The following is a 15,757-nucleotide window of genomic DNA, read 5'->3' on the forward strand; positions in this document are numbered from 1 at the left end:
TGCAGACCCACTTTGACTCATGGTAATGGTGGTAACCCTAATTGTTTTATGAAGATTAGAGTATGAGAGACGAAATATATTCTGGAATCTGGGTCTTCTTTAAGTGACTGTCATGAATAAGGTTACAGGGCCTAATGAGATATGTTGAATTCAAGGCAGATAATAGCAAAATTGGAGTGTAGAGAAGGAAGTCACACTTTTTGGCTGAAATCTGAATCATTACAGGATGGCAAGCTGCTCATATGCCTGAGGTATAGTGAAGCCAAACAATGCCAAAACACTGGCGTTTGGAGCAGAGAAAGTTTTATTGCAGGAGAAAGTGGGTTGGAGGTCAGGGTTGGTCACAGGGTATATGAAGGGTTTCAGCAAAGCATTTTTAAAGGCAAGGTGAAGGAGGGGGCCATAGGGTATATGATCAGCTCCTGCACAATTCTGATGGGTTGATGTTGAGATAACAGAGCAGTTCACATTATCAACCCTTAAGCTCCAGTAGGTCCAGGGTCTACTTTGCTCGTGATCATCAAGTAGTTAATTTCTTCACTACTAAATGTAGTGATTTTTAGCATCTGAAAAACTCAGGAAATGTGCTTGAGTTACTATTATCTGGGCACTTAAAAGAAGAACTACAACAGAGGATATAGGGGAGGGGTCTGTCTGGGAAGGCCCCATAGGATCCTGCTGGATTAGAGAAAGACAAACAGAAGGAACTTTATTTCCAAACATCAAGGCCAATGTGCCCTAGATTGTAATGAGCAAAGGAGGTTGGTTGAGTAAAGAAGGCAATGGCTGGATGAAGTGTCTGTCAGGCTAAGCCTCTCTTTATTAATGTTACAAATTATCATCTAAGCTAAGGATGTTTTGAGGGAAAGAAAAGGTGTTTCTATTATTGACTATGTTGACAGGAATACAAACCTATCCTTCTCAGGGCACACTGGGATGTAAGGTCATATACATTCTGAAGCAGGTAAATTACTCTAAATTGCTGTAGTCTTATTTGTATTATCCACCTGATGGCAGCATAGGACAACATAGGATAGTGTCCTGTTTATCTGACCTGAGAGTGACATTTTCAGGAAGGCTGTGTGTGTATGTGTGTTTCCAAAACTCACTGCAATTTGTTAATTGTATTTATGGAATCCATCCATGCATTTTTATTTTGTAGGAACATTTATAGAGATTGTATATATATATATATATATATATATATATCTACCCTAATGGCTAATCAGCCTTTTCTTCAAAAAAGATATAAACATTTCTTAAATTGCTAGTCATACTTCCTTAAAAGGAAAGCCTTGTTGCTTTATAACAAGATAGATAATGAACAAGGTGTATACATTTAAAAATCAATTATGTACTAGGAGTATACTCTTCCTTGGGTTGTTGCTGAGTCAGCCTGACATAGCAAATTTAGGCCAGTTTGAGAGTCACGGCTTCTAAATCAAAATATGTTTAAGCTCCATCTTACAAATTAAATGCCAAAATTTCCTTAGATGATAGTGTCTAGACTCTCTTACTGATTATGAGATGAGCTAGCTTGGGAATCAGAGCTACCCAGCGCCTTTAGATGGGAAGTGAGGTTAGGTCAATTGTTGTCACCAAGGAAGTCCAGCAACAGACAGGCAGGCAGGTGGCATTCTTGGCAGGTTAGTGCAACATGGCAGGAGACACATTTGGCAGCAAGTAACATATTAAGCTCCAGGAAATTTGTTTACGTCTGGGAACCTTGATGGTAGACAAGGGTCTTAATCCCATGAACAGGGATTTGGTCCTTGGATCAGGGAAAAGAACAGCTATTTTTAATCACATCTCCCAAACTACTTTGCCGAAGGGTGAGAGTTATTGGAATACTGACCAATTCCTTCTAATTATCTCTGGGAGAGGCTCAGGATGGTCTCTGTAGAGTTGGAAATGGATTCTGAACAGATGGATGGAGGCTAGGACCAGACAAATACTGACAGACCATTACACTACAGCACTAATAACTTCTGCTTAAATAGCCGTGGGCTTTGCTCTGGCACATTAACCTCCAAAACCACTAGGACTCCCCTTGGAAGTGCAACAATAATTAGGATTCATTCTCTTGTCAGGTACTATGCATTGTAAGGACCCAAACACTAGATGGAATCTTAAGGAGTTCAACTAGGGCACAAAACTGACACCAGGGAATTGACTAGGGGGCTTGGAAAATGAAATTTCTGAAGGTCTGGAGCCGAGCAGACCTGGAGTCACCAAACCTACTTTTTATTTATTTAAATTTATCTCCATATTATTCAGCTAGGAAAAAACGTAAATGTTTTTCTGTTAATACATCCGATCTTATCACATACGCAGAAATCTGCAAAAATCTGGCAAGATGTTGAACATAAAAGTGCCTTTAATTATATTTAGCCTTATTACTGGAGTTTTCTTTGGCTTGCCTTTTCTCTTGGCATCGTGTAGGTAGGCATGAAAATACTTACAGTTGTGTTAAATGTGTTATTAATAGCAAATCTTTCCTTAATTCTTAGCTAGAAACAACCCATTCCCTTTCCAGGAGTTCAGTAGTTAATTTTATCTTTCATTTGCTGCCTAAGACTTTTGTCATTATGATGACTGTAATTATTATTAGCTATAAAAATAATCAGCATGCTTAAAAATGCAAAGGAGTTTTGGGGAGGAAGAGATATAAAAATAGCATGGCTCTAAGTAACTGTAGTATGATACAAAATTCAATTTTTCTCTTGCAGACTCAGATATGTCTGTGACGTTTCCTTCACTTTTGCTCTCAGGTAAAAAGCAGTGCTAGTTGTATAAATTCATCTTTAATGTGATTTTTAAAAAATATCGAGTTCTTCAGTGTTGACTTAGGCTTGACCTGTGATGAGAGCCTGTTATAAATTATATAGAAGTTTTAGAAAATGTTCATTCCAGTTACATAATATGCCCATTTATTAAAATCATAGAGGGCTTTCTTCTAGGAAGATCAAAGTAGTGTTCAGAGAACTCTAGTAAAATGAATGCTGTCTCCTTTCATGCCATCAAGAGTCTGACTAAATAAGAGAAAAGATACAAGACACAGTGAGTGCTGAAAGGGAAGAGAAATGTAGAAACACACAGAATAAGAGAATAAGTGAAAGAAGTATCTTTGAAAAGGCACTACAGAGCATCTTTTAGCTTTCTCTGTGTATTTGAAAGGCTGTAGTTCCGTGTGATAGAGACAGAGGTAATTGCACATTAGGTTATTGAATCATGACTTTACAGTTAAAAGCTGTTTACTTTTTAAGCAGCAATTCTAATAGAGACAAGAGAGGTGCACAGCAATGACTTTTACTACTGAGAAACATAGCAACCAAAAAGTCAAGAAGGAGTGGTCAATTTGCTTTAGTGCTTCACCTCAAGGCCAATGAATCTTTATGATAACAATGGTAATGATTGATCTGTCCCTCCAAAGAAAACCGAAAGCTACCTTCCTATAAAATAAGCTGAATTGAATGAATCAAAATTGGGAATTCTATAGCCTTTTTTTTTGTTGGCTTCTTCTTGGGTAGGTTTTAAAATCCACAAATTACTAGCTGTTTTCTGTGAGCTGCTTTCTCTGGAATTTTAAAACGTTGATAATGTGAGTGTTTGTGAAAATTTTATTTGCTTAACAGCTGGCACCAGAATTAACATGGGAGGACACATTTTTGTTTAGAATAGTGGTTCCCACTGGTTACCCATGGGGCTTAAGCAGCCTACAGACATAATGACCCAAATGATAGATATTAAAATAAGCCAGTACAATTTTAAATTGTACATCAATTTTGGAATCCAGATTTCTTAAAAAGCCAGATCAGTGTGCTCACATATCAAACACTTTTTTTTTTTAACTTTACAATATTGTATTGGTTTTGCCATATATCAACCACTTTTGTAGTTTAACTATTACAGCTGCCCTGCCCATCCCCTCTCCCCCCTGGGCATGCCCTTTTCAGTTTGCTATGGTCGCAATCTGTTCCTGTTAGCTTCCCAACACTGAAGTAACATGTCAGTTGCCATATTTCATTGGATTTGCATTTCTTTTTTATTGACATCCAGTTTATTTTAGTCATTCATATTATCCTCTCTCCTTGGTAAGCATATGTATTTTTACCCTCTTCTATTTTAGCAAAATGCCTTTATAGAGGATAATATCTTGGGGCCTGGAGCCAAAGAAAATACAATTCAGTTGAGAGAGAAAACAGAATTTGATTTTTGTTTCTAAGACAGAAGAGGATAGGTAGGAAAAGGAAGGGAAAAAGAGAGGGGAGAAGAGATAATTCTAAAAGAGTTTGTAGCACTAAGAGTACAATATTGGGTAGGGTGGCCTAGGAAACTTTCCTGGTATTAGAAATCATGGGTGATTTCAACAGGAGGGTTGTCTAATCAACAACTTCTCATTTATGTTAGTTTATATGGGATGGCTGGATAGTCCATTAACAGAGAACCTTCTGTTAAACCACAAAGCTAGAAACCAAGCAAAGTAGTGGGAGGCCTTTTGTAGAGGGTTTAGAATGGAGTTCCAGGGAGATACAGATTTAAAGAAAGTAGAAGATCCCTTTCGACAAGTTTATACATTATGATTTCCCAAAGACCTTTGTGTAATGTATAGTTTGAGAATCCTGATAAAAGGAAGTAGTAAAGAACTAGATTGACTAGAAAGTATCTTAATAATTAGTCATGTTATATTAATATTGCTTTCCTGCTTGAGAGTGGATTAGGGAAATACGGCAGATACAATGTATTGGGTTGGCTGAAAGTTTGTTCAAATATTACAGAAAAACCAAAATGAACTTTTTGACCAAGCCAATATATGGGTATCAGCTTTTGACAAAGATTCATGAAATCAAATAATAGCCTGGGAGGCTCAAGAGGGAGGTGATATATGTATAATCATGACTGATTTGTGTTGTTGTACAGCAGAAATCAACAGAACATTGTAAAGCAATTTCCTGCCAATTAAAAGATAAATAAAAAATTTAAAAATATGCTGGAAATTATGTTTGCTGTGCTTCGTTGTACAGTCCGACTCTTTGTGACCCCATGGACTGTAGCCTGCAAGGCACCTCTGTCTATGGGGATTCTCCAGGCAAAGCTACTGGGGTGTGCTGCCATGCCCTCCTCCAGGGGATCTTCCCAACCCAGGGATTGAACCCAGGTCTCCCACATTGCAGTAGGATTCTTTACCATCTGAGCCACCAGGGAAGCAGTAACTAATTATTCAGATTGTTAGAGTTCCTCTCAGCTTATGTTTGTTGATTGAATATTGAGTCAGTTGTACCCAAAGGTTGTTAGTTATAAAATTGTGAGATTTCCCAAGCAACAAGAATTGGTTGAGTTGAAACTATTTATTTGAGAAAAATTCTTGTCAAATTTTTAGATGACTTCAGGCTGTATAGCAAATGGAAATTTTTTTTGGATGACAGACTGATTCAAATGTCTCTATAGGCTTAAATACAGCTAAACATAAGAGTTTCTCTGGTAAGATAAAATTCCATAATGTCCTGAACTTGCTCGTGTGGCTTCATAGCAACATAGATGAAAACAAAAAATGCTTACATATCTTGTAGAAAGACAATCTCACCATGAGTTAATAGTTTTATATGATTGCCTGAATGGCTGTGTTAGTCTAAGAATATATCAAAAGAAACAGCATATATAACAGGTATGAAAAATTGATTTCATCTATCATGTCAACTCTGATTAGTGACAGGTCCTGCCTAGAATGCAGTATTGAGGGGGAATCTGAGACTGTATCCAAGCTGATGGCAGGAGAGCATTGCCATCAACTAGCGGTACCTGTCAAGGCCACCTCATGGGGAGGTGGTACTTTTACACACTTACTGTCCTTGATGGAGAGTGAGGGAGATGGTGGGATAAGCCTTATTTTGTTCTTCAGTGGTTATACATCATTTGAAACCTTCATTTATTGCAACAGTTTCTACTCTTAAAACTAATTTGAATTTTTACAGTGTATGTGTGTATCAAATTGTCACATTGTACAGCCTAAATGTGCACAACTTTTATTTGTCAATTATACCTCAGTGAAATTGAAAGTCACTCAGTCGTGTCCGACACTTTGTGACCCCATGGACTGTACAGTCCATGGAATTCTCCAGGCCAGAATACTGGAGTGGATAGCTGTTCCCTTCTACAGGGGATCTTCCCAACTCAGGGTTTGAACCCAGGTGTCCCGCACTGCAGGCATATTCTTTACCAGCTGAGTCACTAGGAAAGCCCAATACCTCAGTAGGGAATAAATAGTTTGAAATCTTTTTCATTCGTAGATGTGGTTGAGTAGAAGAGAGAAATGAGACATCGGAACTGGATGTAGTGCTTTTCCTTTTAAAATATCCTTTTTTGTTTGTTTTTGGATGAGTATCAGTTACATTTGGTACTTTTTAAAATCAGGTTCCTGGTTACATACTGCCTCTCCCTTTTTGATATGTTTTTGTATTCTGTAATCTTTTGACCTCAGACCTTCTTGTATTTTTTTTTCTTGTATCAAGAGAGAAATTTCTCTATCCTTGTTTTCAAAGCAATGGTTCTCAGTCCAGGGTGATTTTGATTTGCAGAGGATGTTATTTTTAGTTATCTCAATTGAGGAGTTGCTACTAGCATCTAAGGGCCAGAGGCCAGGGATGATTTTAAATATCCTGAAATGCACAGGGACCTCAACCACAAAGAATTGTCTAGTCCCAAATAATTGAACCAAGCTTGATAAAGCTTGCCCTTAACGGACTGATCCTGCTTTCTCAGTGAAAAACAGGCTGACCAGAAAAATCACCATTTCTCTTCCCTTTGGGTTCTATCTAGTTCAAAAGCTGAGATAGCTGGCATAAATCGTTCTTACTATAATCTACTATCCTTTTAACATGACAGACTTTCAACTGTTTAAACAGCGATAAGAAGGCTATGGTACATATACACAATGGAGTATTACTCAGCTGTTAAAAAGAATACATTTGAATCAGTTCTAATGAGGTGGATGAAACTGGAGCCTATTATACAGAGTGAAGTAAGCCAGAAAGAAAAACACCAATACAGTATACTAACGCATATATATGGAATTTAGAAAGATGGTAACAATAACCCTGTGTACGAGACAGCAAAAGAGACACTGATGTATAGAACAGTCTTATGGACTCTGTGGGAGAGGGAGAGGGTGGGAAGATTTGGGAGAATGGCATTGAAACATGTATAATATCATGTATGAAACGAGTTGCCAGTCCAGGTTCGATGCACGATACTGGATGCTTGGGGCTGGTGCACTGGGACGACCCAGAGGGATGGTATGAGGAGGGAGGAGGGAGGAGGGTTCAGGATGGGGAACACATGTATACCTGTGGCGGATTCATTTTGATATTTGGCAAAACTAATACAATTATGTAAAGTTTAAAAAAAAATTTTAAAAAAAAGGAAAAAAAATAAAAAATAAAATAAAATAAAAATAAAATAAACAGCGATATTATTAAAGACCGTAAAATGTAAAAGATACAGTGTGAACCAGACTGTCTTAGTTCAAATCCTAATTCCCCCACTCATAGTTATAACCTTAGTTTCCATTTTTGTAAAGCAACAGCAACAATAATAAAGGAATGTGAAGTGAAAGTCTCTGAGTTGTGTCCAACTCTTTGTGACCCCATGGACTACACAGTTCATGGAATTCTCTGGGCCAGAATACTAGAGTGGGTAGCCTTTCCCTTCTCCAGGGCATTTTCCCAACCCAGGGATCAAACCCAGGTCTCTCACATTGCAGGTGGATTCTTTACCATCTGAGCCACAGGAGAAGCATAATAGTAATAACAATACTTAACACATGTGAATTTTTTAATGAGTGAATTAATTTATTACTTGGCTGCGTTGGTATCATCATTACATCATGCATGAAATTTTGTGGTGGTGCTCAGGCTGTCTAGTTGTGGCATATGGGCTTCAGAGTACGAAGGCTTATTTGCCCTGTGACATGTGGGATCTCAGTTCCCTGAGCAGGGATTGAGCCCATGTCCCTTGCATAGCAAGGCAGATTCCCAGCCACTGACCACCAGGGAAGTCCCAACACACAGGGTTTTAAGAATTAAATGAGTGTTTATGTAGCCAAAATGGCTATGTTAATCTTAGACTGCATCAAGAGCAGCATGGCATCTTTCAGTTCAGTTCAGTTCAGTTGCTCAGTTGTGTCTGACCCTTTGTGACCCCATGAATTGCAGCACGCCAGGCCTCCCTGTCCATCACCAACTCCCAGACTTCACTCAAACTCATGTCCATCGAGTCCGTGATGCCATCCAGCTATCTCATCATCTGTTGTCCCCTTCTCTTCCTGCCCTCAATCCCTCCCAGCATTAGGGTCTTTTCCAATGAGTTAACACTTCGCATGAGGTGGCCAAAGTATTGGAATTTCAGCTTTAGCATCAGTCCTTCCAATGAACACCCAGGACTGATCTCCTTTAGGATGGCATCTTTAAGAAAGATGAAAAGTAGACTTGATTTAGAGCAGTAGGTAATATGTAAGTATTCTTCATCCTGAGGGTCTTTTTTTCTAGATTGTATAATTCTACTTATTTCAATTCTTTAAGAAAACAGTTTGTGGCCACTATCATGAGGTCACTAATTTCAAGTCACCGTCTAGGTTTTCAGTGTCTTTCTGAGATAGAAAAAATCAAGATTCTGCCTTGGTTCTAAAGTTAACCTGTGAGAGCTATTTACTTGCTAAGCTTATCAAATAGACTTCTTCTTCTTCTTTTTTTTTTAATAGGGAGAAGAAACTTAAAGGCTTTTCTCTTATTTTAAGTGAATGTGCACAGTTTCCTGTAATTAAATTAACATGTAAGTTGTTAGGTCAAAGTCAGTATGTTAATATTCACAAGGTTAGTGAATAAAATTAACTTCCTATGATAGAGAGGATTTGTAACTTGAAAATTTTCTGTAACAAATTTTAATAAATGTAGTCTCTTACTGTATAAATTAATAGTCTCAAGGATAGATCAATACTTTTTAGATGACATCACAGATTTTCACCCTTTTTAAAAGTTAGTGATATTAGAAGCTTAACTTTGCATTGACAATATCCATAAGGTGAACAGATTTTTTAATAAATATTATCATATGTGAGAGAGAATAAAGGTAGTGAGTATTTACCTATTAATCTAAAGTAAAGCTAATGGTTAAATACATGCTCTGTGGTTTCAAAATCACTTGTGTCAATGGTTTTACTATTTTTCAGTAAAATTTTTCTCTTTAAGAATTGAGACTTGTGGCCTCTTGTTTGAATTCATTTTTAGTCAAGATTGAATAAAAGTTAAGGCTTGTAATAATTTATAAATTATTACACAAATATAGGGCCAGACCAACATATTACACTATTGAATTAAAACCAGCATATATAAGTTTTTGACATAAATATAACTTTTAAGCCACCCTTTTTGTCATATTTTTACAGTTAGCTATAGAAAATGCTACCTTTACTAATACTATTTGGGTATGTTTTTCATCATAACTAAATTTTTCTTTGCAATAGTTGAAGCATTGTGCAGAGTAAATGGTAAAGATGTAGACTCTGGAGCGAGACAGCCTGAATTCTGTCTTGCCTTCAGCAAGTTTCTTAACACCTCTTTGCCTCTGTTTTCTGATACATATAGTTTGTGTATGTATATATATATATAATATATAATGATAATAATGGCTTTTTATTTTTGAATTTTATTGGAGTATAGTTGCTTTGCAATGTTGTGTTAGTATCTGCTGTACAGCAAAGTGAATCAGCTATTGTTTACATATATCCCCTCATTTTGGAATTTCTTACCCATGTAGGTCATCACAGAGCATTGAGTAGAGTTCCCTGTGCTATACAGCAAGTTTCATTAGTTATCTACTTTATACAAAGTATCAGCAGTATATATATGTCAATCCCAATCTCCCAATTCATCCCATCCCATCACTTTCCCCTTTGGCATCTGTATGTTTGTTCTCTATGTCTGTGAATTGTTATTGTTATTGTTCAGTTGCTCAGTTGTGTCTGACCCTGTGACCCCCATGGACTGCAGCATACCAGGTGTCCCTTTCCTTAGCTGTCTCCTGGAGCTTGCTCAAACTCATGTCCATCGTGTTGGTGATGCCCTCCAACCATCTCATCCTCTGTTGTCTCTTTCTCTTTCTGCCTTCAATCTTTCCCAGCATCAGAGTCTTTTCTAATCAATCAGCTCTTTGCATCAGATAGACAAAGTATTAGTGAATTTTTACAAGGATTTTTGTAATGATTCAAAGCATTCATATGCTTAAAAGCACTATCTAAGTCATAATACTGACTAAGTCACTGATAAGTCTTTAGTTCAGTTCAATTCAGTTGCTCAGTTGTGTTCGACTCTTTGTGACCCCATGAACTGCAGTACGCCAGGCCTCCCTGTCCATCACCAACTCTGGGAGTTTACCCAAACTCATGTCCTGTAAGTCTTAATTATCCACGATTTCAGAAAAATATATTTCCTGTAAGCTGAAAACAAAATCTATGTAGCAATTTGATGAAAGGTCAATGCCCTCTTTCAAATCAATGGTCACTAGCATTTTTCCAAAAGGAAAGAAAAATAAAATTTGTAAAACACTTTCCTGAATTTATGTCTCAAAACACTAAACAAAAATTCATTTATGAGTTAATGATTGGAAACTATGAACTATTGATTATTATCAAACATTCAGGATTAAGGAGAACAGTAATACTGATGTGGTAAAAAGAATAACTTTTTAAGTCTCACTACACCATTCTCCTGACCTTGAGATACATGAAATCATTATAGTAAAATGTTTAATTTTAACTCAGAACTATGGCTGCATGGCCAGAAATTACTACTAATCTTTTAAGATCACCTGATTATTGTGAAATTGAGGTCTTTCAGGGGGGCATGATCTATAAATTTGTACTTATCCTAGCTTCATATTTCTGTGTAAGCCGAACACTAAAATAACTATTTTTCTTATTCATCCTATATCAAAATGAGACATTTCTAGGATCAGAGTAGTAATGCACATTATTAATTTACTAATAAAGATTTTACTTCTAAGCACTGTGTACTTATAGTTGTTGTTCATAAGTAATCCTTGAATTTTAACAAAGTCTTATGACTTCAAGAACTTTCAAATGAAATGGGTATGTATTCCTGTATATGTTTCATATCTGTTTTACACGTAAGGGATATCCTTTAGGTATCCTCTGAATGAAGAGGCTTGTGTTGAGTTCCCTCAAAGCAGAACCTGAGGAGATAGAATTTGGTGCCTGAGTTTTACTGAAGCTGTGCTTTCTAGAGAATGTCTACAAGGAAAGAAGTTAAGCGTGATAGCGAAGTGGAAGAGAAGACATTGACTCATGTAAGGTGAAACCTTGGCTTTATCCAAGAGATGTTTATGAAGCAGTAAAAGCCCATACAGAGTTATCTCCTCCTAAAGCAAAATAGCCACCCATTTGTAACTAACTCGTATCACTCAGACATTGACTGTAAGTCACCTTGGGAATGGCAGTGAGGCATCTTCCCCATGCTGAAGCTGCTCTGGGGGAAATCTCTAGAGAACTGAGTGGTTCTATTCTATTAGCATCCAACAATCACATCAGCTAGGACATGGATACACCACCCAGTAAAGCATCTACTCTAAAAGAAACCACAGTATTCCTGTAGTATTTTCAAACCAGCTAGCCTTCTGAAACATTCAAGCAGCACATACTAAAATTGACCTAATTTTTTAAAAAAGGTAACATAAGGAAATGTTTTTAACATGGTCATTTTTTTTCTAGAGCATTTTATTTTATAATTCTGTTGATGTAGAAGGAAATTAATTATGGAGGAGAAGGTACACTTTGTGGAGATACTGTTCTCAAGAAAATGAAGAAGAATGAGAAGAATATAATGATGACATTAAAACTTTGTAATAGAACTACTGAAGTGAATTGATATTTTCCTTTGAATTTTTAAGTTCTTAAAATGGCTTTAAAATCAGTCATATTTGAGGAGCTTAAAAAGATTCCCAGAAACAAAATAAATCTTATGTGTAACAGGGCATATTTTGGGTTTACTAAAGCTGAAGTCTAAAGATTTATAAACTAACTTATTTGGCAATCATTGCAGCTGAATCACAACTCTTTTTGCAAAATATTTCCTTTTTACTCTGCCAGTTTGAATCATCTATCTTGAGAATCTAAATGTATCACTACAGTGATGGAAGAGAGAAAGTGAAAAGTTTTGTTGAAGTGGGAAAATTTGTTTTCAGTTAGTACTTGTGCTATAAATCTTCTGGATCTAGGTTTTAAGTGTAGAAATATAAATGATGGTTGGGCTGTTACCACTTTTGAATACATTAAAGAACAAACGCTTTTCTTGGGAACTGATGTTATTGGAAAGTCAATTTTACATAAAAAATAATATTAATAAATGCCTTTCAATCTTCTTATACTTGAAAGTCTTCAAAATGCACACACACACATAGAATGTATGTATGTATATTTCAATTTGATCTTTATTGAGAGCCTGGTAGAGTGAACACATTGCTTTCATAAATATCTTAGAAATGAGGAATATTTACATGGAAGTAAAGTGACAGACCTTGGTTTCCCCCGTAATTGCTGATTCTCAATGCACTGGACTGTGTTGGTCAAACCACACAGTAGATTTATATCCTGCCCTCCTGCCTCTTACATCCTATCTCTGCACTACTTAATTCTATCTCCACACTGATTTCAAATTATCATCTTAAAACACAATCTGAAAGCCTTTTATCTTCTTAAAACACAATCTGAAAGCCTTTGATGCTTCCCCATTACCCATGGAATGGAGTCTAAACTCAGCAGAGTAGCTGACACCCTTGGAATTGGGCTTTAATTTTCCTCCTTATTTTCACACTACCCACTCCAGTATTCTTGGGTTTCCCCTGTGGCTCAACTGGTAAAGAATTCACCTGCAATGAGGGAGACCTGGGTTCGATCCCTGGGTTGGGAAGATCCCCTGGAGAAGGGAATGGCTATCCAATCCAGTATTCTGGCCTGGAGAATTCCATGGACTATATAGTCCTTGGGGGTGCAAAGAGTCGGACACAACTGAGAGACTTTCACTTCACTTCATATCTTCACACTATGACAACCTGTACTAGTATAATGGGCTTTCCAGGGGCTCGTGATAAAGAATCTGCCTGCCAATGCAAGAGCTTCAGGAGATGTGGGTTTGATCCCTGGGTCTGGAAGATCTCCTGCCATTTCGTACTCTGAGATCTCCTGGAGTAGGAAATAGCAACCCATTCTTGCCAGGGAGTCCCATGGACAGAGGAGCCTGGTGGTCTACAGTCCGTGGGGTTGCAGAGTCAGACATGACTGAGCATGCACCTACTAGTATAAAGTCAAAATCATCTTTGATACTTTTATCAGATTAAAATGTGCCTATTTCTATTAAGCTATGTTACATCTTCTGACATACTCACTGCTCTTTGAGCTCATTTCCTAGGATATCATTCAGTTCCTATCTGTGGCTAATAGGATTTGATATGTGCATAGGACTCAACACAGGCCAATATGTTATTTTGACAGAAAACAGTTCCATGCTTAAAGACAATTCAGGAGGCTTTCATTTTGAGTTACAAGCAAGTTGAGTGGATGGAATCCAGTAATGGGACAAAAAAAATCAAAATAGCACATCCCAGAAAGAATATTAGTAAATTCTTCTGTAGCACTCACTATATGCATGGCAAAGTCTATGCACTCTGCATGTTATATGCCTAGCACTATCTATGCACTTTGTGTGTGTTGATATCATTTAATCCTCACAACTCTACTTCCCTATTTTAAGATGAAGAAACTAAAGCATAAAGAGAGTAAAGGATTTACTTCAGGTGACACAATTATGGAGTAGATAAACTGAAAAAGAACTCAGTCTTATTACACTGGTACCCAAGATATGGTTAGACAGCCTCTGTTCCAGTTTGTAGTTCTAATTCCCATCAGACCCAGAAGTATTTTGTTTCTTATCTTCAGATTTTTGTGAGGGTTTATGGTATATGATACAATCTTTTTTAGTTGAGCTGATTTAAATATATTTCTATTTGTTTCATTCAAAATAGCCTTAGTGAGACTTGCCCATTTCCATTTTTGAAAAAATTCTAATATAATCTATCAATATAATTGAAATGCATTTTCCAAAACTTTTGTCTGTTGAAACTGTATTAGTACTTCATGAATTAGCTTAAATCCTTCTGCTTATTTGTAGCTTTTCTGAATGCATTTTCACCCCCCACCCCAAATGACGATTGTTTTTCTTCCTTCTTTTGCTTAGTGCACATCTTACACTATATTTAAGGACTTGAGACATTCTACTTTTGATATTTTAAGTTCTATACCTATTTTCCAAAATATTAGTTTGAGATATATGAAATTATCAACTTGCAAGTAGTTTTAACTTACTAAAATGGCATTTTCATGTGATTCAATTTAATATGTTGGAAAGAAACTGACCAGTAGTGATCATTGTATGTTGGGTCTCTGATAGATGGTAAGGTCTCAGTAAATTTGATGGCATTAATTACTTCTTTGTGTATAATAAAATTTTAGTAATTTGACAAAATTCTCCCCAAATATTCTCCTGAGGATAATATGTCTAATGAATAAATCTATCATTTTCTCATTTTCTACTTCTGACATTATTTTTGTCCATTTCCAAGAAAATTTGAGTATTCAGTATTCTTGCGTGTGAATAACCACGAGTGGAATCTAATTTCACTGCATACAATTATAACAAATTTTGCATTTAAAATATAGTCAAGTATTTTTGAGTTGTTATTTTCTAGTAATATCCAGGCAAGTGAGTCAGAATATTACAAATAAACAACCTCCCAATCCCACCAGGCTCCTCTGTCCATGGAATTTTCTAGGCAAGAATACTGGCGTGGGTTGCCATTTCCTACTCCAGGGTATCTTCCTGACCTAGGGATTGAAATACATATTGTGCGTCTCCTGCATTTTCAGGTAGATTTTTTACCACTGTGCCACCTGGGAAGCCATTGTCAGAAAGGACCACATATAGATGTAGTTCTTTTGGAAAGTCAGGAGAATGAGTCTATGTCAGGCAGTTATCGTGGGAAATTTCACTAAGAATTGGCTATGAGTGACTTCCCTGGTGGCTCAGATGGTAAAGCGTCTGTCTACAATGCAGGAGACCCGGGTTCGATCCCTGGGTGGGGAAGATTCCCTGGAGAAGGAAATGGCAACCCACTCCAGTACTCTTGCCTAGAAAATCCCATGGACGGAGTAGCCTGGTGTCCATGGGGTCACAAAGAGTCGGACATGATTGAGAGACTTCACTTCACTTCATGAAGTAGTTAGAACAGGAAAGAATATGGGCTGTTTCAGAATATAATCAGTTCAGTTCAGTTCAGACACTTAGTCATGTCTGACTCTTAGCAACCCCATGGACTGCAATATGCTAAGCTTCCCTGTCCATCACCAACTCTTAGAGCTTGCTCAAACTCATGTCCATCGAGTCGGTGATGCCATCCAACCATCTCATCCTCTGTCATCCCTTTCTCCTCCCACCTTCAATCTTTCCCAGCATCAGGGTCTTTTCAAATGAGTCAGTTCTTCACATCAGGTGGACAAAGTATTGGAGTTTCAGCTTCTGCATCAGTCCTTCCAATGAATATTCAGGACTGCTTTCCTTTAGGATGGACTGGTTGGATCTCCTTGCAATCCAAGGGACTCTCAAAAGTCTTCTCCAAAACCACAGTTTAAAAGCAT

The 15,757-nt window shown here is 37.1% G+C and overlaps 1 non-coding gene across 1 annotated transcript; it reads left to right on the forward strand.

Annotated features, from left to right (window-relative positions):
- The first annotated feature begins 15,134 nt into the window (after positions 1–15,134).
- TRNAC-ACA (transfer RNA cysteine (anticodon ACA)) lies at positions 15,135–15,206 on the forward strand. The gene has a single exon. It is a non-coding gene; the product is annotated as a tRNA-Cys (tRNA).
- Positions 15,207–15,757: the final 551 nt, after the last annotated feature.

This window comes from Bubalus kerabau, chromosome 7 (assembly GCF_029407905.1).
Source record: "Bubalus kerabau isolate K-KA32 ecotype Philippines breed swamp buffalo chromosome 7, PCC_UOA_SB_1v2, whole genome shotgun sequence".
Classification (NCBI taxonomy): domain Eukaryota; kingdom Metazoa; phylum Chordata; class Mammalia; order Artiodactyla; family Bovidae; genus Bubalus; species Bubalus kerabau.